At 36.3% G+C, this 23,383-nt stretch overlaps 1 protein-coding gene and 1 long non-coding RNA gene across 4 annotated transcripts in view; one reads left to right on the forward strand and one right to left on the reverse strand.

The window, feature by feature from the left end:
* The window catches only part of PLEKHG4B (pleckstrin homology and RhoGEF domain containing G4B), a 353,991-nt gene that overhangs the window by 232,216 nt on the left and 98,392 nt on the right, over positions 1–23,383 (reverse strand). The gene's annotated exons all lie outside the window — the stretch shown is intronic.
* Positions 1,980–20,774, forward strand: LOC103094799 (uncharacterized). Its single transcript, XR_464014.3, has 2 exons — positions 1,980–2,114; positions 20,290–20,774. It is a non-coding gene; the product is annotated as an uncharacterized LOC103094799 (long non-coding RNA).

The following is a 23,383-nucleotide window of genomic DNA, read 5'->3' on the forward strand; positions in this document are numbered from 1 at the left end:
AAGTCTGGCCCACCCTCACCACAGTTCTTTGAAATAGAACCTCTTTTCTATTTTTCTTATCTATATTTCAAAACTATGGACGTCATATGTAAATGCACAATAAAACCTTAAAACCATCCTCACATTTAGTCATTGTGGATGACTGAGATCCAGATTCCCTCAGTTTATTGATCAAAGGACTGATCTATCTTCAGGTCCTCAGAACTGTCCTAACCATCTATTTTTTAAATATACATATCCTTTTTGTGCTCCTTTTGGCAAATATAATTTTTATACAGTACCTCATTAATGCCACTTTGTGATGTTATTATTAACACCACAGTTTTCTCTTCACTAAAACAAAAGAGATGGACTTGGATGACCTCAGAGGTTCCTTTCAACATTAACGTTCCATGAATCTAAGAACTTTGATTCATATTACAAAAGCTTATTTTTTCAAAAATGTTTTTTTGTAATCTTTACCATAGAAATCCATCACAAAACCCAGAGTTTTTCCCTCTTTCTCTCCAATCTTTTCCTTTCAATCTTTCTCTCTAACTTTTTGTTTGTTAGTTTTAATCCCAAAATCATGATTCATGGCCTCCTTAATTTTTAGTGGTAGAATCAGGTCATTTTCCCTTGCCTTGGCAATAGCAGGGATTGTGTAGTTGTGTGTACTGCCCTCTACTGGAATCAGTGAATTTTACCACCTCAGGTGCTAGCTCAAGAAGGAGTGAGCTGTGAGGCAGAAGCAAAAGACAGCCTCCTCCTGTACCAGCCTAGAAATCCATCATATTCAGGGACACTGAGCTGCTGCTGGAAAGGGCAAGGTCTATTTACCAGAGCTTCATGGCAGAGGGGAATCTGGAATCAGTCAATAAATCAATAAATGTTTATTAAGTGCATACTATGGGCCAGGCATTGTTCTGACCAGCTTTAGTCAGTAATAGTCATTGAGCCAAAAAAAGGGACAATAAACATTTATTAAGTGCCAACTATGTGCCAAATACAATGCTACACGCTTTAGTCAAAAACAGTCAATAAACATTTATAAAGCACCTAGTATGTGCCAGGCACTGAGTTAAAAGAGGACACACACACACACACACACACACACCCCACAGTCCCTGCCCTCAAGGAGCTCACAATTTAATGAATCAGATGACCTGACTCTGACACTTATTCTCTATGTGACCTTGAGCAAAGCCCATTATCCCATGAACCCTTTAGTGTTCTCTAGCAAAATGACAACAGTTGGACAAGAAGACTTTTAAGCTATCCCTTACACTGGATCTGGAAATGCACCATCCTAGGTATTCTCCCAATCTCTGCAATAATGGTTACTTATGTTTACAGCTATCTGTTTCAGAACACTGACCCCGTGTCTAACCTAGATAACTAGGAAAGGAATCACTGTCTTCAAATATCTGTACAGTTGTCATGTAAAGGAACTCTTCTCACTCATGTAAGAGGGAAGAGAGTGAGGAGAGAGAGAGAGACGAGAGAGAGAGAGAGAGAGAGAGAGAGAGAGAGAGAGGTGTTCTATATAATTCTACTCCAAAGTACAGAATGAAAATCAGAATGTGAAATCCATTCATCTTCAGTTTTCTCAGGAATATGTCCTAAGGATCATCAAGGACACCCAAATATTCAATTGGATAGTGGCAATTACTATGTAAGTTTTAATTATTTTTATTTATTTCATTTGACATTCTAGATCTGCAGCAGAGTGAACAGAATGCTGGGTCTGTAGTCAAGAAGAACTAAGTTCAATACTGCTTCAGACACTTTCCAGCTATATGATAATTCTGGGCAAGTTACTTAACCATTCTGTGCCTCAGTTTCCTTTTCTGCAAAATTAGGCTTCTTGATGCCCTTTAAGTTCACTTTCAGCTTTAAATCTATGTTCCTATGATGACAAACAACTTATTAAATACCTAATAAGTGTTATGGTCTGAGTTATGAATTGGAGAGCACACAAAAACAAAAGACCAATAGTCTATGACCTCATGGATTATTACATAATCCAGGGAACAAAAGTCATCTGAAATAGACCTACCACAAGTTAGAATAGAAATGCTATGAGATCAGATGAGAGAACTATCTTTAAAAGGAGGAAGGTGTTCAGAGAAGAGGTAAGGAACCCTTTCGGAATTATAAAAGTTATGACAATGTTGAAAGAGAGGAAAAGGTTGAGAGTGGAGAGGGAAGTACTCTATCCTTGGGGAGTTAAAAGGGACAATGATCTTCTCCCTCCTTCCTGTAGGTTACATACATTTCATGATTGGAATGTAAAGGTTGGGGTGGGGACTGAACATTTGGGAAATTTAAAAAAATATATAAATGGGAAAAGTTAAAAGGATGGAGTGTCTTTTTGCTATACTTTGGGTCAGTGATAGCCTTTGATACAATGGAGTATTTGGATCTGAAGATACAGAGGAGTAAAAAGGGTTCAGAATGGAAAAAGTAAGGATCCAGCTGCTTTGTAATGATTGGCAAATTTTGTAAAGTAGAGAGCAGTAGCCCTCAAAGTTTTTGGTCTCAGAACCTCTTTATACTTTTAAAAGTTACTGAGGACCCTGAAGAGCTTTTGTTTATGTGGATTGTCAAATTTACCATATCAGAAATCCAAACTGATGATATTTAAAAATTATTCATTAAAAACAAAAACAATCTATTACATATTAAAATAATATTTTATGAAAAAGAACTATATTTTTCAGAGCAAAAAATACTGAGAAGAGTGGCATTGCTCATGTCTACTTTTGCATTCAATCTATTTTGATTTGGTTGATGTATATGAAGAAAATATGGTATCAAATATATATCTTTGAAAAAGGGAGATTTTTTATAGATAAATAATGATGAAAAATATTGACATTTGGACCCAAACACACAAGGGTCTCAGGAATTCCTAGAAGTCCTTGAACCATACTTTAAGAACTGCTGGAAGGTACAATTAGGAGCTCTAATAGATAAGATAAACTCTGAAAGGAAAGGTGCTACAGGTTGAGGAAGTATATCCAACACCATCAAAATGAATGTGCCTCCCTTCTGACTCCCACTGAGGCTCTCTCCCTCCTTTACAAGAGCTTGTTTCCTCCAACCTGCTGTCTTAGGAAATAATTTATCTCAACTTCCTTATAATGGGTGGAGAAAACAGGAACATATAAAAGAAGTGGGAATGGGGGTGGTGTCAAGATGGTGGCTTAGAAGCAGCAAAAAATGATTTCTCTGTGAAAATCTTTCCACACCAATCAAAACAAAGCATTTCAAGGGGGACAGAAAACCAAATACAACAACAAGAAAGGGCTGCGGGACCCTCTTCCTCAGTTCAATTTAAAAGGTGCACAGAGAAGGTTGAATTCTTGGATTTAAGGGAAAGAAAGAAGGAAGGTCCCAGTGCCACTCCTCCACCTACTGTGCTGAGACTCGGATGGTGATTGGGGTCTCACGGTGAAGGCTCCAACTGGGACAGAGTACCTTGCTACTACAACTACGCAAAGTTCAGGGCCCTGACCACAGTTGGCAAGGATGCAGCTGGAGGGGAGAAGCAGAGAAGAAGACACAAAGCCTTCAGCTACCAAACCTCAATCTTAGGCCTTTGCTGTAGGAAGTTTTGGCCTCTCAGAACATTCAGCTCTGCCAGAAAAATCAACTGGCTTAATTCCATTTATCAATAATACAGAGAATAAGCCTCTAGAGAAAAAAAAGGGCAGAAAAGCCCAAATCCATAGTAAAAAATCCAGTTGCCTGGGATACCAGGACAAAAACTGCAATAGCAACAGAGTACCTGGGTACCAACATGGGAAGCTCAGGGCTCTGACTGAGCAGCTGGCAGGGAGGCAGCTGGCAGAAAGGAGTAGATTTACCAAGGGTAACTACCCTCAACCACCACATATTCACATTCACCTTCAGTCTCTGCTGGAAGCTGTGGAAGTTGTGGCTGTAGGGCATATTAATACAACAGGTCAGCTCCATCTGCCTAATCAAGTTAATCAACAGAGCATAGAAGAAGCCCCTTTAGGGCAGAAAAGCCCAAACTCACAGATCCATCAAATAAACAAAGAATCAAGAATACAGCCAATAAGAAGAGAGAAAGAAGGAAAAAATATGAGAAAACAACAGAAAAAGAAAAAAAGAAATTACAATTGGCAGTTTTTATTCATATAATGAACAAAGAACAAATGGAACAGAGGAGGACCAATGGACACCAACAAAAACTCAAGAACTCCTGCAAATTGGACTCAGGCTCTGGAAGAACACAAAACACAATTCAAAAAACAATTAAGAGAGGTTGAAAAAATAGGGAAAAGAACTTAAAAAGCAAAAATAGATCAACTGGAAACAGAGGTATATGAACAAAAACAAGAAAATAGTTTCTTTAAAACCAGAATTGACCAAAAAAAAAACCAACAGAATTGAAAACAAGGCAAAGAAAGTAAAAGATAAAAAAATGCTCTACAAAGAAAAATAGATCAAAAGGAAAAGGAGGATCAAAAATTCAAGGATGAAATTCAGTCTTTAAAATTAATATTGAACAATTAGAAGCAAATTACTTTATAAGGCAGCAAGAATCTATAAACAAAATCAAAAGACTGAAAAAATTGAGGAAAATATGAAACACCTCATTGATAAAACAACTGCCCTGGAAAACAGATCCAGGAGAGACAATTTAAGAATTATTAGGCTACCTGAAAATCATGACCAAAGAAAAGGCCTGGACATCATTCTACAGGAAACTATCCAAGAAAACTGCCCTGATGTTCCTGAGCAAGAGAGTAAAGCAGAGATTGAAAGAATCCACAGCTCGTCTCATGCATTTAATTCCCAACTGACAATGCCCAGGAATGTTATAGCCAAATTCAAGAACTCCCAGACTAAGGAAGAGATACTATAAGCTGCTAAAAAGAAACCATTCAGATATCATGGAGCCACAGTCAGGATTACACAGGACTGGCTGCATCCACAATAAAGCACCAGAAGGCATGGAATATGATATTCCAGAAAGCAAGGGAACTGGGACTACAATTAAGAATCAACTACCCAGCAAAATTGACTATATTCTTTTTTTTAAATAAGAAATGCAGGTTAAGTGACTTTCCCAGGGTCACACAGCTAGGAAGTGTCTGAGGTCAGATTTGAACCTAGGACCTCCCATCTCTAGGCCTTGCTTTCAGTCCACTGAGCTACCCAGCTGCCCCCTCACTATATTCTTGAAGGGGAAAGTATAGTCATTTAATACAACAGAAGATTTCCAAGCATTCCTGAAGAAAAGACCAGACTTAAACAGAAAATTTGACATCCAAATAGAGAACTCAAGAGAATCACCAAAAGGTAATTAAGAAAGAAAAAGAAATTTTAAGGGATCCAATAAAATGAAATGATTTGTATTCCTACATCAAAAGATGATATTGGTAACTCTTAAAATTGTTATAATCATCAGAGTAGCTAGAAGTATACTTAGAGGGTATAGAGGTAAACTGTATAGGATGATATGTCAAAAATATTTAAAAATAGGGGTAAAAAGAGGATAATACTAAGAGAAATGAGAAAAGAGATGAAATGGGGTAAATATATATTTCAAAAAGAAGCATACGAGGTGGGGGAGGGAAGGGGAGGTAAGACCAATACAATGGAAGAGAGGAAGAGGTTGGTGGCAGGTAATACTTAAATCTTATGCTCATTGGAATTGGCTTAGGGAAGAACAGTCAGATCCATTAGGGAAGAGAATTGTATCATGCCCTATGGAGAAATAGAAGGGTAATAAAGGGGCTGGTAGGGAGGGGAGCAATACAAGGGAGGGAAAGGTTTGGAGATTTAAAAGTACTATAGGAAGAGGGGAATATGCAGAGAGGGGGTGGGAAGGGGAATAACATTAGGGAAGGGAAAGGGGGGAGACTGACCAAAAGCAAAAAGTTAGAGTGGAGGGTAAGAGGCATAAAAGAAAAGGAAGAATCAAAGGAGGAAGTCAAAATGGAGGGGAATACAGAAATAGTAAACATAACTGTGAATGTGAATGGGATGAGCTCACCCATAAAAAGGAAGCAGATAACAGAATGGATTAAAAACAAGAATCCTATCATATGTTATCTACAAGAAACATACTTGAAGTAGGTAGACATACACAGGGTCTTTAAAGGTAAGAGGGTGGAACAAAATTTACTGGGCTGAAACTGAGACAAAGAAGGCAGAAGTAGAAATTCTGACTCAGACAAAGCTAAAGCAAAAATAGATCTGATTAAAAGAGATAAGGAAAGTAATTAGATCTTAATGAAAGGCAGTAAAAATGAAGAAATATCAGTACTCAACATATATGCACCAAACTGTATAGCATTCAGATTTCTAAAGGAGAAATTAAAGGAGCTTAAGGAGAAAGTAGATAGTAAAACCATACTAGTGGGGGACCTCAATCTTCCCCTATTAGAACTAGATAAATCAAACCAAAAAATAAATAAGAAAGTAGTAAGGGAAGTGAATGAAATGTTGGGATAATTAGAGCTAATAGATACCTAAAGAAAAATAAATTGGGATATAAAGGAATATTCCTTCTTTTCAGCAGCACATGGCACATACACAAAGATTGACCATGTACTAGGGCATAAAAAGATTGTAAATAAATGTAGGAAAGCAGAAATAAAAATTGTAACCTTTTCAGATCATAATGCAATAAAAATCATAATCAATAAGGGCTTACAGAAAGGCCAATTTTAAAATTAATTGGAAACTAAATAATCTAATTCTTCAAAACTGGTGGGTCAAAGAACAAATCAAAGAAACAACTACTAATTTCATTGAAAAGAATGACAATGAGGAAACAACATATCAAAATTTATGGGATACAGGCAAAGCAGTGGGAAGCAGCCAAAGAGGGGAAAATTTATATCCCTGAGGGCATATGTCAACAAATCAGAGAGGGACGAGGTCAATGAATTGGGCATGCAACTTAAAAAACTAGAAAGAGAACAAATTAAAAATTCCCAGATAAAAACGAAATTGGAAATCCTAAAAATCAAAGGAGAAATTAATAAAATTGAAAGTAAAAGAACTATTGACTTAATAAATAAGTCTAGGAGCTTGTAATTTGAAAAAACAAATAAAATAGATTAAGTACCAGTTATTCTAATAATCTAATTGAAAAAAGAATGAAAAAATCAAATTAGCAATATCAAAGATGAAAAGAACAACCCCCCACCTCTAATGAAGAGGAAATTAAGGTAATTATTAAGATCTATTTTGCCCAATTATGTGGGTGAATATTTACAGAAAATACAAACTGCCTAGATCAACAAAGACGAAATAGAATACTTAAACAATCCCATCTCAGAAAAATAAATTGATGGCTTGCATCAAGGAACTCCCTAAGAAAAAATCCCCAGGGTCAGATGGATTCACAAATGAATTCTATTAAACATTTAAAGAACAATTAATCCCAATATTATACAAACTATTTGACAAAATAAGCAAAGAAAAAGTTTTACCAAATTCCTTTTATAACATCAAAGCCAAGCAGACCAAAATCAAAGAAGAAAAACTAGAGACCAATCTCCCTAATGAACACAGATGAAAAATCTTAAATAGAATATTAGCAAAAAGACAGCAAGTTATCATCAGGATTATTCACTATAACCAGGTGGAATTTATACCAAGAATGCAAGGATAGTTTACTATTAGGAAAACTATCCTCATAATTGACCATATCAACAACCAAACCAACAGAGATCACATGATTATCTCAATAGATTCAGAAAAAGCCTTTAACAAAATACAACACCCATTCCTATTGAAAACATTAGAAAGTATAGAAATCAATGGGTCTTTCCTAAAAATAATAAACAATATAACTGTAAATCATCAGCAAGCATCATATGCAATGTGGATAAGTTAGGAGACTTCCCAATAAGATCAGAAATGAAGCAAGAATGCCTATTATCACCTCTATTATTTAAAATTGTAATAGAAACATTAGCTGTATCAATAAGAGAAGAAAAAGAAATTGAAGGGATTAAAGTAAGCAATGAAGATACTAAACTACTACTCTGTAGATGATATAATGGTCTGCTTAAATAATCCTAGAAAATCAACTAAACCAGCTAGTGGAAATAATCAACAACTTTAGCAAAGTTGCAGGATACAAAATAAACTCATAAATCATCAACATTTCTATATATTTCCAACATATCCTGGCAGCAAGAATTAGAAAGAGAAATTCCTTTTAAAATCACCCTAGATAATATAAAATATTTAGGAATTGATTTGCCAAGACAAACACAGGAATTATATGAACACAACTGCAAAACACTTTCCACACAATTAAAATTAGATATAAATATTTGGAAGAACATTAATTGCTCATGGGTAGGATGAGCTAATATAATAAAAATGATAATCCTACCCAAATTAATTTACTTTATTTAGTACCATACCTATTAAACTACCAAAAAAATTTTTTTACTGAATTAGAAAAAAACATAACCAAGTTCATTTGGAAGAACAAAAGATCAAGAATATCAAAGGGAACTAATGAAAAAAATGTGAAGGATGGGGGCCTAGCAGTAAATGGTATAAAGCATAATCATCAAAACAATATGGTACTGGCTAAGAGACAGAAGGGAGGATCAATGGAATAGACTAGGTTAAAATGATCTCAGGAAGCTAGTATTCAATAAACCCAAAAGGCCCCCAGCTTTTGTGACAAGAACCCATTATTTGACAAAAAACTGCTGGGAATATTGGAAAACTGTATGAGAGAGATTAGGTTTAGATCAACATCTCACACCCTACACCAAGATAAATTCAGAATGTGTAAATGACTTAAATATAAAGAAGGAAATGGTAAGTAAATTAGGTAAACATAGAATATTATACCTATCAGATCTATGGGAAAGGAAAGAATTTAAGACCAAGCAAGGGATAAAGAATATTACAAAATGTAAGATAAATAATTTTGATTACATTAAATTAAAAGGGTTTTGTACAAACAAAACCAATGCATACAAAATTAGAAGGAAAGCAACAAATTGAGAAAAATCTTTATAACAGAAACCTCTGACAAAGGTCTGATTTCTTAAATTTATAAGAAGCAAAGTCAATTGTACAAAAAATCAAGCCATTCCCCAATTAATAAATGGTCAAGGAACATGAATAGGCAGTTTTCAGATAAAGAAATCAAAACTATTAGTAAACACATGAAAAAAGTGTTCTCTCATAATTAGAGAAATGCAAATCAAAACAACTCTGAGGTACCACCTCACACCTAGCAGATTAGCCAATATGACAGCAAAGAAAAGTGATAATAAATGTTGCAGGGGATGTGGAAAATTAGGACATGAACACATTGCTGATAAAGTTGTTAGTTGATACAACCATTCTGGAAGGCAATTTGGAATTATATACAAAGGGCTTTAAAAGAATGCATGTCCTTTGATCCAGCAACACCACTACCGGGTTTGTACCCCAAAGAGATAATAATGAAAAATGTTTTTCAAAAATATTGATAGCCACACTCTATATGTAGAAATGCTGATGATTTATGTGGGTTTATGTTGTACCCTGAAACTTGGCTAAAGTTGTTGATTATTTCCACTAGCCTTTTAGCTGATTTTGTAGGATTCTTAAATCTACCATCATATCAACTACAAAGAGTGATGGTTTCCTCATTGCCTACTTTAATCCCTTCAATTTCTTTTTCTTCTCTAATTTCTACCTCTAACATTTCTGGTACAATGTTAAATAACAGAGGTGATAATGGGCATTCTTGCTTCACTCCTGATCTTATTGAAAGGCTTCTAATTTAGACCAACTTCTATCTAAATCAGACCAACACTTTAAGAAAATCATTTTGGGAAGTGATTAGAAAAATGGATCATCAAGGACAAAGATTTAAGACAGGAAAAACGTTTAGAAGGCTACCTCAATAGTCCAGCAGAGAGGTGATGGATTGAAGGAAAAACAAAATATTTTTCTGTACTTCAAGGGATTCATTAATTATATTATTCATGTCAACTTCTTAGTTTCACTTATACATAAGACTCACTGGGTTTGATCACTAGCTTACATTATTCAAACTTTTCTTTCTTTCCTTCCCTCTCCCTAACTTACACTTTCCCCACACTCTACAAGAAAAGACATGTTAAAAATATTCCAAGTACTTCTATTCACTCAGAATTATATATCATGGAAATTAAGAAGTCATATTTTTACCTACCCACATTTTCTATAGCAAACTAAATGCTAATGTTCATAAATCATTTTTTTAAAAATGCATCAACCAACTGTACTGTTTACATTTGTTATTTTAGCTTTGATCATTGTAATGGAGCCACAGGGACCAAAAAGGTTTGTCATAAATTGCACGTTGTAGGAGGAGGATTTCATGGTTACATGAGTAGTTAACTGGCTAACCAAGCTTCTCTAAGTCCCTGTGTCTGGGGTTGTCTCCCTCCATTTCCATTAGTAATGCTTTAATTGTGCCAGCTTGAGGTGATGTTTTCTTTATACTCTCGCTGTAAAGTGGCCACAAGGCTGGTATTAGTGTTAGACAGCAACAGGTTTGAGTCATGCCTTTGACACATAGGTTTGGATTCTGTCTCTGTCTCTTCTGTCTCTGTGATCAAGGGCATATCAATTGTATCTCACCATGCTCCAAGATAATTCTTTAAAACTTGGTTATACATGATTTGCCAATGTGTAGTAGAAATAGTTACTAATCTAATCAAGTAACACCAAGTTATTTAGAGCACTATAACCAGGGAGATGTAGCAAGGTAATCATGGAAAGAGCACTGGCTTTGTAGTCAGAGGACCAGGGTTCAAATTTGACCTTTGTCACTACTTGAGTGACCTTAAGGAAGTCACTGAATTGGGGGGGGGGGGTCTTTGGTATTCTCTGCTATAAAATAAGGAGGAATAGATGGCTTATAAGGATAGCGATCATCCTAGGAAATTACTAAAACAAAAACAAAACCAGTGGCATACTAAAATAGTATAAATAGTATAAAATATATACTTACTGAGCTATTGCTCAGTATGTAAACTTTAACTTCCTTTTAGACATCTGTCTTTGTACCTCCAAGACACAGTTTTTCACACTACAAGCACTTGACAAATATTTGCTGAATTGATTTGAATTGAATGATTGCAAGGCAAAAAAAATAGTCTCTCTGTCTCTCCTCTATCCAGTTTTTAAGGAAGTACACAGTAGTACTTTCAAAGCAATGGGTGTAATGTGCAGAAGATAAATTGAGACTCTTGAGAAGAAAAAGCTTCCTAATAATCAGAGCTAGGGGCAGTATGGTAGCTCCACAGTGCAAAAATTGCTGAGCCTAAAGTTAGGAAGACTCATCTTTCTATGTTTAAAATATTCCTCAGATGCTTCCTCGCTATGTCACCTTAGACAAGTCACTTAACCCTGTTCACCTTAGTTTCCTCGTCTAGAAAATGAGCTAGAGAAGGAAATGCCAAGTGCTCTAGTACCTCTACCAAGAAAAACCCAAAAGCAGTCAGAAAGAGTTGGGCATAACTGAGACAACCCAAACAACAATAGTCAGAACTATTCAAAATAGAAAAAGGCTACAATAGAAAATAGCAGCTTCTTCCTCTCTAAAGGTATTGAAATGAAAACTGAGTAACTACTCGTTGAGGGAAGGAAGGGACTGAATACACAAATTTTGTTCAGGAATGGAATGGAGTAACTGGCTTCTGAAGTTCGGTTCAACTCTAAGCTTTCGAGAGTCTGGGTAAAGCTTCCTGGATGCTGTGGTGATCTTCCAACTTAGAGATGTAGGTGCTCCCTGCACTGAAGCAGACCATAGCCCCTTCTACCCACCTATCAGGCATGATCAGTTTGATGCCTCATTCCACATTGCCAGATTTCCTTCTTAGAGACTGCACTGATTCACAGCTCAAACACCAATAAAATACCATATCTGCTTCCATCCATCTATACAAGTACTGAATTTTGGGGGGGTATAGCTAGCTCTCTCTGCCTTTTTGGCTCGTGTAACATGGTAGGTCAAGGTAGTTTCAATGGCTGTGTAGAACATCATAAATTACAACCCTCTGAAAGATTCTAAATCAAAGGAATATACAAACTTTCACCGAGTATAGTGCCTGGCACACAATGATCACTTAATAAATGTCTACAGATAGATAGTATCTATTTTCTAATGTAATAAGTACTTTCAAAATAGATTCCTTTTTGGCCTTGAGAGCAACATAAATTACAAATCCAGGATGGATCCTTTGAAGGGGAGTTATGTTTGGTAAGTCTCCTCCATAAAGTTCCAGTTTCCTATGTCTACTTATACATTTCTCACTCAGCCTCTTTGATGTCGTAATGTTCTGGGGCCAACATTGGCTGTTGCTTCATGCCTTGCTGCTTGGTGTTTCAACCTTGAAAAGAAATTCAGGAACCAACCTGAAATTTGGGTGGCATATTTTAAACAGAGCTTAAAATAGCAAAACAGAGTCAACATTTAACAGAGGCTGTATTTAAAGATTTTTTTTAGTAACATTTAAAATAAAGGCACATTACTTCATTTCTTCTGCCTCTGCATTTGATTCCTAGAAATTTCCATATTATTTCTTTTATAACACAAAAATAGCAAATTTCCTTGTTCTCACCTACTCGCTTTGGTACTTCAACTTCCAGTTTTCCTCACAGATTCCAGGTTTAATTGAGTTTAAATTTCTTTTACTTCTTTGGGCTCTGAGCCTCGTCTCTGTCCCAGCATGGAAAAAAGATGCTTGAAGATTTGAAGCAGAGTTAAGGGACAGAGTAGTAAGGAAGAAAGAATGTTAGATCTGGAGTCAAAGGGTCTGGGTTTGAATCTCTACTCTACTAATTACTTGCTAGCTATGTGATATTGGACAAGTCATTTATCCTCAGTTAAGAACTTACTTTCCTGATCTGCAAAAGTAAAGTCTAGAGGAACTTTGAGATTCATTCCAGCTCTAAGTCTTTAGTTCTTTCTAATTTATTCTGGGCTTTCTGATCTGGAGTCCTTTCTGCCATGAGGCAAAAGTGAAGTAACAGCATTTGAGGGCATCTATGTAGCTACTTTCCCCCAATCACAACATCATCATCCTCATCATAAAAATTTATTTCATACTTCTATGTACCAGGTACTCAGAATGCAACGAAGATAGATAACTTTCCATTTTACTTTTTAGCCTTCTCCTTCCAATCAGTTAACTAACTTCTTTAACTTGAGAGAGACATAATTCAATCTTCACTCAAAAATTGTTTATTTTTATAAAAAATAAAGCCTTTAGCAAGCCTTCATTTCACAAACTGCTTCAGTTAAAGTGGCTGCATCCCTTTATGATGAGTATTGGTTTGGTTCCTTCTAGGAGCAAGGCACAGTTCACCAGAAACTGAATTTGAAAGATAGCAATGAAAACCTAGAATAAAACACTTATAAATGCACTTTTAAAAAATTGGGGATGGATTCTCCTTGATGTGGTTTTGGAGAAAACAAATGATGAGAATTCGTTGTATTATGATTTTCAAACAATAGATGTCACATGTGTAGGAGACAGTTTTCCCATACTAATCTGCTGGCCCAGCCATAGACAAAATTGTAAGGCAGCCAAAGTTTGTCATTGTTCTCTTTCTATCTCCTTTGAATGAATGCCTTCCCTTGCTCCTTCCTCCAGCAGAAGCCTAGAGTATTTTAAGCTATCCTGCAATCTCTTTTTTCCATGCAAACATCAACTTAACAAATTAAAAGCCTGTAGCTATTTAATGTGTTTTTCACCTATCCTAGGACTATTTGAATTTCAAGAACACCAATAGTTGAGGCCATGATTAACATAGAAGAATGACTCTCTAATGGTAAAATTTCTTTCTTTTTTTTTAAACTCTTTACCTTCCATCTTAAAATCAATACTGCGAATTAGTTATAAGATAGAAGAGCAGTAACAGCTAGGCAATGGGGGTTAAGTGACTTGTCCAGGGTCATCCAGCTAGGAAGTGTTTGAAGCCAAATTTGAACCCAGAATCTCCCATCTCTAGGTCTGGTTCTCAGTTCACTAAGCCACCTAGATGCCCCCTCTACTGGAAAATGTCATTCAATGACCATTTATTACATATACTGTACTCCCAACAGGAAAATCTTTTTGAACAGTTAGACCTTTATGGGATTCTTCAAATAATGCCATGCAAACCAACACTTACCACTCTACTTATTTGTGAATCTATATTCATCTATCAGCAGGTCTGGAGCCAGTAATGGGAGCTATAAAGAAATCTAAGACAGAAACTACACTCTTAATTTTTACAATCCATTCCACAAAAAAGGTTATATATAAATACATGTATATATCTTTTTTGTGTATGCATGTATATTTACACATGTAAATACATACACATACATGCATATAGACATATATACATTTATGTGTATGTATGTGTGTGTACACACACCTGGAAAAAATCACAAAGAAACACAATAAAAAGTAATTAAGTCCCATATTGAATGGTGTAAACCAATGCTACCAAACTGAAAAAGAAATCTGGCCACTAAACACATAAGGATCCCTGAGGGCCACATATTGACTGAATTTTAAATGTAAAGTTATCTGTGTTGTATGTATGTATGTTTATTTATTTTGCTAAAAATTTTCCAGTTACATTTTAATTTTGTTCAGCCACACTCAAAGTGTGAACAAAGGGAGGCTAGTGGGCTGTGTGTTTGACACTTCTGGTGTGGGTAAAACAGAATTAGAGGTGTTCATCAGGGGAAGGAGAGAGAGGAATCTTACCTTTCAGTGGGAAGGAAGGTTTCAAAGATTCCAGAATGGGCTAGTCATGAGGAAATAAGCAAGACAGAAGCTGTTCCTTTAATGAAAGCTGTTGTGGGAGGGGGAAGGGGGGACTATATAAAAGCTGCCAGACTGTCAAATGCTTGGAGGCAGGATGCAGAAAATCTTTCTGCTAAGAGACCAGTTTGGACAAAGCAAAGAGTTCTTGGATAGGTATAACAAGGCTAGAAATATGAAAACAGACTGTTAATACTAGACTAAGAAATTTGGACATTGTCCTATAAGAAGGGGTATGAAAGGTTGTTTTTGTTTTTTTTTTAATGACAGTGAGATAATAATAGCAATGACTTAAAATCAATCTGGCAGTGTTATACAGGACTGAGTGAGGGGGAAGAAAGACCAGTTAGGAGACTATTATCAACTAAGGCTTTAATAAGAGGTGATATCAGTGTGAATATAATATAGAAGGGGAAATAGGGTCAAAAGCAAGAGTTTTTTTAACTGGATTCCATTAATTTTTTAATGACATAATTTATTTCCTTTCTAATGCTACATATTTTATTTTAAACACTTACAAATTTTATTCCAGGAAAGGATTCACTGGTTTCAACTAAATTGCCAAAGAGCGCCTTCAAAAAAGATTAAGAACCTCTCATCTAACAATATTGTCAAAAATTATCAAAAAGAAAATGACAGAACCAAGAAGAAATGTTAGGAGTGAGGGGAAGGAGGGCCTTAGAGATGACTCAGGTCTTGAGGGTTTCTTAGAATAATGGTGGTATTATTAACAGAAATGGGGACATTTGAGAGAGATGAGGTGGGGAGGGGAGAAGGTGATGAGTTTGGCTTCAGATATAATGATTTGGGGATAGTAGAGGATTTACATCAATATTTCTAGGTACAGGTATAATAGAAGGATAATAGAAAAATTTGGGACAGTAGAAGGATTGATTTCAACACTTTCATCAGAATAGGACCTGCCACTAGTACAGATCACAACTTTTCTACCTTAGTAAATTGTTTTATGAATGCTGTTGCCAGAAACATTTGTCTACTGGCAGGCAACATCTCATGATAAATCTCTTACATTGAATTTCAGGCAAGAGTCCATTAGAGAGCTATAATTGAAGCTCTGGTGGCCTGAGGGGGCTTCTCAGAGTGTGAATTCCACAGGCAATACTCAAAATATGCAGTTATCTTGATGTCAAAGTCATATCAAATGCCAGGTTTGGGGAATAGATGGTGGGAATATCTAGCAAGCAGTCAGAAGTGAGGAACTAGACACTGAGAGAAAAGCTGGGGTTATGGGTGTAAATGTGGCAGACACTGGTGTAGAGATGAAGTTATAGAACTGGATGTCATTTCCATGGGAGAAAATGTCAAGAAAGAACAGAAAGCCAAGGATAGTACTCTGTGGTATGCTAACATTTGGGAATTGGGAAGAAACAAGAAAAGGGAGAGAAAGTAGTAGTCAGCGCTGAGGAAAGAGAGGCAGGATAATGAATGATGGTTGAAGTCAAAGGAGAAAAGGGTAAGCAGAACAGAATAATCAAGATTCAAATACTATAGAAATCAAGGAAGATGAACCTGAAAAAAGCCAATGAATAATGTAGCCAACAATGTCCTCTTCCCCTATGCCTGGTTGCCTTATATCATTTGTTTTGTTTTTTGTTATTTTGTTAAACTCTTGGTTATTTATGGTATTGTATATGCCACTACTTGTTTTGTGTGTAAATCTTACTTTCAAAACAAAAGTGTAAACTTTTTAAGATCAGAAACCACAAAATTCTAACTTCAGAATTCTATAATGCTGGGTAAATAAGTACTCAATGAGTAACAGTGGGATCAATCTTGAATTAAATTGTTATTCCTTTAACTAAATGAATTTAAAAAAATTTATGAAGTGTTTACTATATGCCAGACACTCTGCAAAGTGCTGAGGATACAAATATAAGAAGAGAGAGCACCCTCACCCTGAAGGAGCTTACATTTTATTAACAAATGACAAAACTTACAGGGTAATGTAGTGGCAAGGGAAGGGAATTTTGGCCAAAGGCGTCACAGAGAGGGTTAATGTTATATAGGGCCATCAGCTGGCATGCCTTTTCCAGAAGTGGTTGTACTATTAATTTGATTATTGTTCCCAGAATTTATGGTGGAAAGAGTTGATGGAGCAGAGGCTGCTGGCCAAGGGGTTTTGCTCAGGGTGGCAAGCAGATGGCAAAATAGCTTGGCTGGATTTGATAGGAATATTAGGCACTTCTGGTATCTAAGACTAGCTAGTAGAATAGGTCTGTTTGAACTCAATCAGACACCAACCAACTAGGCTGACCCTTAAGACAGTGGCTCCAAAAATGATGATTATTTTCCTTTAGAGATTAGGGGCATTTGGTGTATAAAAGCCCTGACCTTGAAATCAAGAGAATCAAGATTCAGACTCTGACACTAATGAGTTGTTTGTGTCATCCCTTTAGCAAGCTATTTCCCTCCACTAGGTCTCAATTTTCTCATCTGTAAAATGAGGAGCAGCGAACTAGACCATCTCTAAGACCCTTCCAGCTCTATGATTCTATTCTGTACTCGCTTCTGTTTTAAATTTTATTAAGTTTTAATCAGAGACCATCTTGAGAAATGTCTTGACCACAGAGTAGAATTTAATGTGAAGCAGCTGAAAAGGAATAAAAATGAGAGGCACAGAACCAAAAAGAAAATTAATAAAATAAGAATTTAATTTAAAAAAAAAAAAACCTCAGACATCTGACTGTGTGGGCTCCAATTGGGTGTGTATGTGTCGGGGAGAGGCTGGGGCAGCGCCTTTTTTTCCCCAGACTCAGGAAACCGTGAGAACTAAACAGGCAAAGGGACTATGATCAAGATGTCAACTATCTGAGTTTAAGGGAAGAACGAATCTCCTCTTTATTTCTCTTTTATATAGTCAGTTGCAAAGTCTCTTTTAGGCCTGAACAAAATGAAGGACATCGTGTTTCTTAGTTCCATTCAGGTACAACTGGTGCCAAATTCGATGCCCTGAAATCAGAGTTTGTTGTGAATCAGCAGCATGGTGTGATGCAGGTTTAAAGTAGGAACCAATAGGTTTGGAAGACAATGGCCTTGCTTCAAATATTAGCTCTATCACTTGTTATCTGGGCAATCATGGAAAAAAATTTTTTTCTTCAATTTGAAAAATAAAGGATTTGTTCTAGATAATCTCTAATATGTCTTCCAATTCCATGTCCATAAGTCTTAAAGGGGTTTCTGTATCCAGAAAATTGTAATAAGTGAGGTTTACAACAGTAACCCCCCAAAATAAATTATACTCACTCTACTCTGATTGGAAGTACCAATAAAATAATTTTTAAAAAAAGTTTTGGTGCTTAAGGGAGATTTAGTTACATGAAAAATTTACTTAAGTGGAACATAAATAAGAGAATATTCTTAGTGGTCAGTTTGGAAATCTTCCAAAACATAGCCCAACCCTACTGTATATAAGGCTAGAGAAGGAAATGTCAAACCACTCCAGTATCTTTGTCAAGAAAACCCCAAGCAGGTTTTGAAAATAACTGAACAAGTTAGTTGGCTTGTCAAAGGTCATCCAGATAACCAATAATTCCACCTTGTGAAAAAAGGGGTAATGGCAGGTAGGCACCAAGGACTGACAATAAAGCTTGACATTTCAGCGAGAGAGAGGAGTAAGGAACTACCATGGACAGCATTTACAGAACAGGAAGAAAGGTTATGAGACTTGCCCAAGATTATACCATTAGTTCTACCCAAGTAGCAAGTGGCCATGTTATACTCTATGTCACAGTGTCTCTCAGTAGAGCAAGCCCTACAAACTGTCTGGAAATGTTACTAAATCTATGGTGACTTTTCATCATCTTTTGTTTTATATATTAACTGCTTGTTTACTTAGAGATTTCAACAAAATGTAAGCAATTTATCTTATTCTTTCCATAATTAAATAAATTTAAAAATTACAAGATAGTCATGTCAACGAGCTATGTCCTACAAAGACTTCTTCGAAAAACAACAAGGACAACCACTCTGCCTTTTTACCTCCTGTAAAATTCCCCTAAATGCCACTGTATTTAAAAGGCGATCTCATTCTCATTTCAAACACCCTCCATTCTCACTCCCAGTAATTAATAGAACACTTAAAAAGAGATTAGGTTTCCAGGCACTGGTATGAATTTTTTTTTCTGAGCCACAGAAATGCCAGAAATCTGCTTTGTCAAATTAAAGTAATCAATTGTTATCTTTCTGAAGCTGCTCATCAAAGAGGCAATGTTCTAGGAATCTCGGACGGGGCATTTTTACTCTGAATCCATCCCCATCTCTAGTATTAATGGCTTGACCCTGCACTAACCCTCAGTTCACAGGTCACTTAGCATGTGTGGGCTTAGAATGTGCCTAGGTATACAGCTTTGTCTTTCTGTCAGTTCTTTTCACAAAGCACAACACTTTAAACTGTGAATGAAAATCCTTATGGCTTGTGTTATCCAATGATTTTTTTTAAATGCAGTTCTCATTCTCACAGAGAAGAGAGAGAGGGAGAAAGGGGCACATCTAGATGCAGCCAGCTAAATAAAAAGTTAACAAAAGAAACCAAGAAAACACATTTGATGAAAAGTGAGCTTGAGTTAACCAAATTACTGACAGCCCAAGTATGATTATTAATTTCAAACTTCTTTACAATGCTAAACATATTTATTTCTACTGAACTTTGAACAGAAACAAAATCATCTAATCACTAGTAATGGTTCACATACCTTGAGAGTTTAGAAATTAAATCCATTGATTTATAAAAATATATAAAACATGCCCCCCAAACAACGCTTTCAGAAAATCTCCCAATTCTTTTATTTAAAATCTGAATCTCCTCTAAGAAACATACAGAGAAAAAATCTACAACATACTTGCATCACATCCTGTCTCACAAAGTACCACATAATTTAATTCTGACATAATCCGGAGCAGTTGAGTCAAGTGATTCAACACAAGTGACAGCCACATAAAGAGCGGCACAAAAAAGACAAAAGAATTTGTTGGTGAGGCCGTTACTGGGAATCCTGTATACACAAAAGCATAGGATCAGACTGAAAATAGTTGGCAAACATTCCACTGTGGCATTGCCATGTCAGTTGACTTAAAATAATTCAGTCTTTCCTTTGAATAACAGAGAATTCAACTATATGTTATGCCTTATACACTGCCCATTTGCAGACAGGGTGTCTACTTGTGAAAAATCAGAGGGGCAAAGAATAATTTACAATTAATCCAAACTAAATAAAGTAATAGACAGTTGGGGGGGGGGGCGGGAAATAGCTTCCAGTAATGCTATCATCAAATTACCCTTGACTTGAGGTAAGCAAAAGCCAGCTCTGAGAACATTGCTTTAATGACATGAAAAAGCTATTGTTGTTGCCCTTTATATTCAAAGAAGACCAAAAGGACATCATTGGTGATGTCTTCTGATTCACTTATAAACTGGATTTGAGGGAAGAGGGGCTGCATAAAGTAATGGGTCTTACTTTCTCTCTTCCAGTCATCAAAATTCAGGAGCAAAATCAAAAGTCAAGATGATGGAGAATGGCCCAGGATGCAGTGGATGGCCTTAGCTTCTTCCACATCTGAAGCATTCAAGTTCTGAACACTCCACAGAACCTACTTACGCATCCTTCATGGTTATTGGAACAAATTGCTTTCATCCACCCCTTCCTCCAGGGGAAATCTTCACGTGCCTGGGCTAGACCTTCTTTCAGAGATGGGTATTTGGGGAAGACCCATGATGTGAGCACTTGCTGAGCCCCTTTCAGGACTGCTTTCCTTCTTTGGTGTCCATCTGCCAACCAGTTTTCCAAGCTGTAGCATGTCTTAGAAGTAGTGTTAAACCAGGTTGAGGGGAACCAATAGGCCTTAAACCCATCAATCAGTTAGAAGGGGTGTCTACATGGAAAAGCAGGGAACAGTCAAGAACAGAGCCTGCCTTGTCACACCCCACTAAATACCTCTCTCTGAGTTTATGCTGAACTTTTAATGACTTTTCTTTGGGAATAGTTTAATTTCTAAATCCACAAGCGATTCCAATATCTAACTAGGAGGTGCTGATAAATGTTTAGCAACCAGCTCTTCCCTCTCTCCCCTCAGCATACACACAAATAGAGCCTAAACAGAACGGGAACCAAGGGAAACATTTAAATATAAAAAATAAACACATAAATGAGGGTGTCACATGGTGCAGGGAAAAAAGGAATAGATTTTTGTAGGTCAGAGAGGGGAAAGACTTAAATTTTAATCTGCTAACATTTTCTTTATCACTTTCTTAAGTCTAGAAAAAAATAATAAATCAAAACCACATTTGTTGCCAATTTCTGAGGTGATACCAAAAAAATCTGTGAGCTGGTTCCAGAATACCTTTGAATCTAACCCACAACTCTCCAACATCTGAACCAGGATATCATGAAAGAATTTGACAAATGCTTTGGCAAAATTTAGTTCTGGTGGGACTATATTATTCTGCTGATATGCCAATTAAAAAAAATAAAGTGGGGTGGGTCGAACATGACCCATTTTTAAACTGTTTTGCAGGAGCTAACCATTTCTCTTTCTAAATGCTTACAAACCATCCCTTCCAGAAAAGATTTGAAAACATTCCCAGAAATAGAAGGCAAGTTTGGTAACCCCCTACACAGTGCCATTCATCTGAAATTATCTCTTCCCATTAGAATGTGAGCTCCTTGAAGACAGCAACCATATTTTGCTTTTCTTTTTATCCCCAGTGCTTATATATCAGTGTTTATATCACACAGATATTAGAAGTGGTAAGAACTAAATCAAATTTATCAGAATCCAAGTCATTCCCCAATTGACAAATGGTCAAAGGATATGGATAGGCATTTTTCAGATGAAGAAATCAAAGCTATCAATCATTATCGGAAAAAAATGTTCTAAATCACTTTTGATTAGAGAATTGCAAACTTAAACAACTCTGAGTTACCACTTCCTATCTATCAGATTGGCTAATATAACAGTCAAGGAAAACAATAAATGTTGGGAAGGATGTGGCAAATAATGCCACCAAAAAAAAAAGGATGGGACACTAATGCATTGCTGGTGGAGTTGGGAACTGATCCAACCATTCTGGAGAGAGGGCAATTTGGAATTATGCCCAAAGGGTTTTAGAGTGAATGCATACCCTTTTGATCCAGTGATACCACTATTAGGTCTGTATCCCAAAGAGATTTAAAAAATGGAAAAGTGCCTATTTGTCTTTTTGTGGTGTTAAAGAATTAGAAACTAAAGGGATGTACCTCAATTTGGTAATGGCTAAACTGTGGCATATGATGATGATGGAATACTATTGTGCTATTAGAAATGATGAACAGGATGATTTTAGAAAGAGCTGGAAAGACAGACCTCCATGAACTGATACAGAGTGAAATAAGCAGAACCAGGAAAATGCTGTGCATAGTAAAAGCAATATTGTGAAATGATCAAATATGATAGACTTTGATACTAATTGCAATATCCAGGACAATTCTGAGGGACTTATGAAAAAGAATGCTATGCACCTCCAGAGAAAGAACTATTAGACTGAGAATGCAGATGGAAGCACTTGATTTATCACTTGTGTTTGGGTATATGTTTTAGAGTTTGGGTTTTATAAGATTATTCACTTACAAAAATAAATAATATGGAAATATGTTTTGTGTGATAATACTTGTATAACCCAGATTGAATTACTTGTCAGCTCTAAGAGTGGGGAGGAAAGAAGGGATGGAGAATTTGGATGATACAACTCTAGAGAACTTATGTGGAAATTCTTTATCATTTGTTTTTAAATTTAATTCCTGAAAGCTAAAACAAACTTTTTCAGATGTATTTAATATATTTGCAGTGCATGGAATCAAAGAACAATGCCTTCTCCCCCACATCTGCTGAACTTGGATATTTCCTATGGACATGTGTTCTGACCCTTTCCAGCAAACTCCATGATATGGTCCTTGCTAAATAATATAGAGACGCCTGGTTGGTCCTTGTATATCATCATCATGTGTCCCATCCTCCTCTTCCTGCCTCCTTTTGGCTGCTGTCACCACTCCTCCCTCCTCCTGCCCCCCCCCCCTTTAAATTGTTAGCTCCTTGAGAGCAGGGACTGTCTATCTCCAGTGCTTAGTACAGTGCCTGGTACACAATAGACACTTAATGAATGTTTATCCAATTGACTTGGCTGCCTCTCCTAGTCTAGTTTGGCACACCCTTTGTACTACAAGCCATGAGTCTATTTGCTGGCTGTCTTTCTCCTTTACCCAGAAGTGAAAATGCTGAAATTTCCAACCATGTCTGCAGAACAAAGTTTATTTGGTCTGTGAAGTCAGTGTGCACCTTCATCTTGATGCTGTAGATAATTTATGAAGTGTATGTGTTGTATTGATATAGTTTCTTTTATGCACATAGTTACAAAGGCTGGTCAGACTACCCATGGAGATAAAATGATGTAGTTCTAAATGACCTCTTTCTAGATGCCTCCTATGAATTTATGTCATTATTCCTTGGAGTGAAAGAAGCTGTTTCCTTCTGAAATAATCCAGCTTCCTCGCTATAGGAAAACTGTAATGTCAATTACTGAGCTCATCATG

This window comes from Monodelphis domestica, chromosome 3 (genome assembly GCF_027887165.1).
Source record: "Monodelphis domestica isolate mMonDom1 chromosome 3, mMonDom1.pri, whole genome shotgun sequence".
NCBI classification, from domain to species: domain Eukaryota; kingdom Metazoa; phylum Chordata; class Mammalia; order Didelphimorphia; family Didelphidae; genus Monodelphis; species Monodelphis domestica.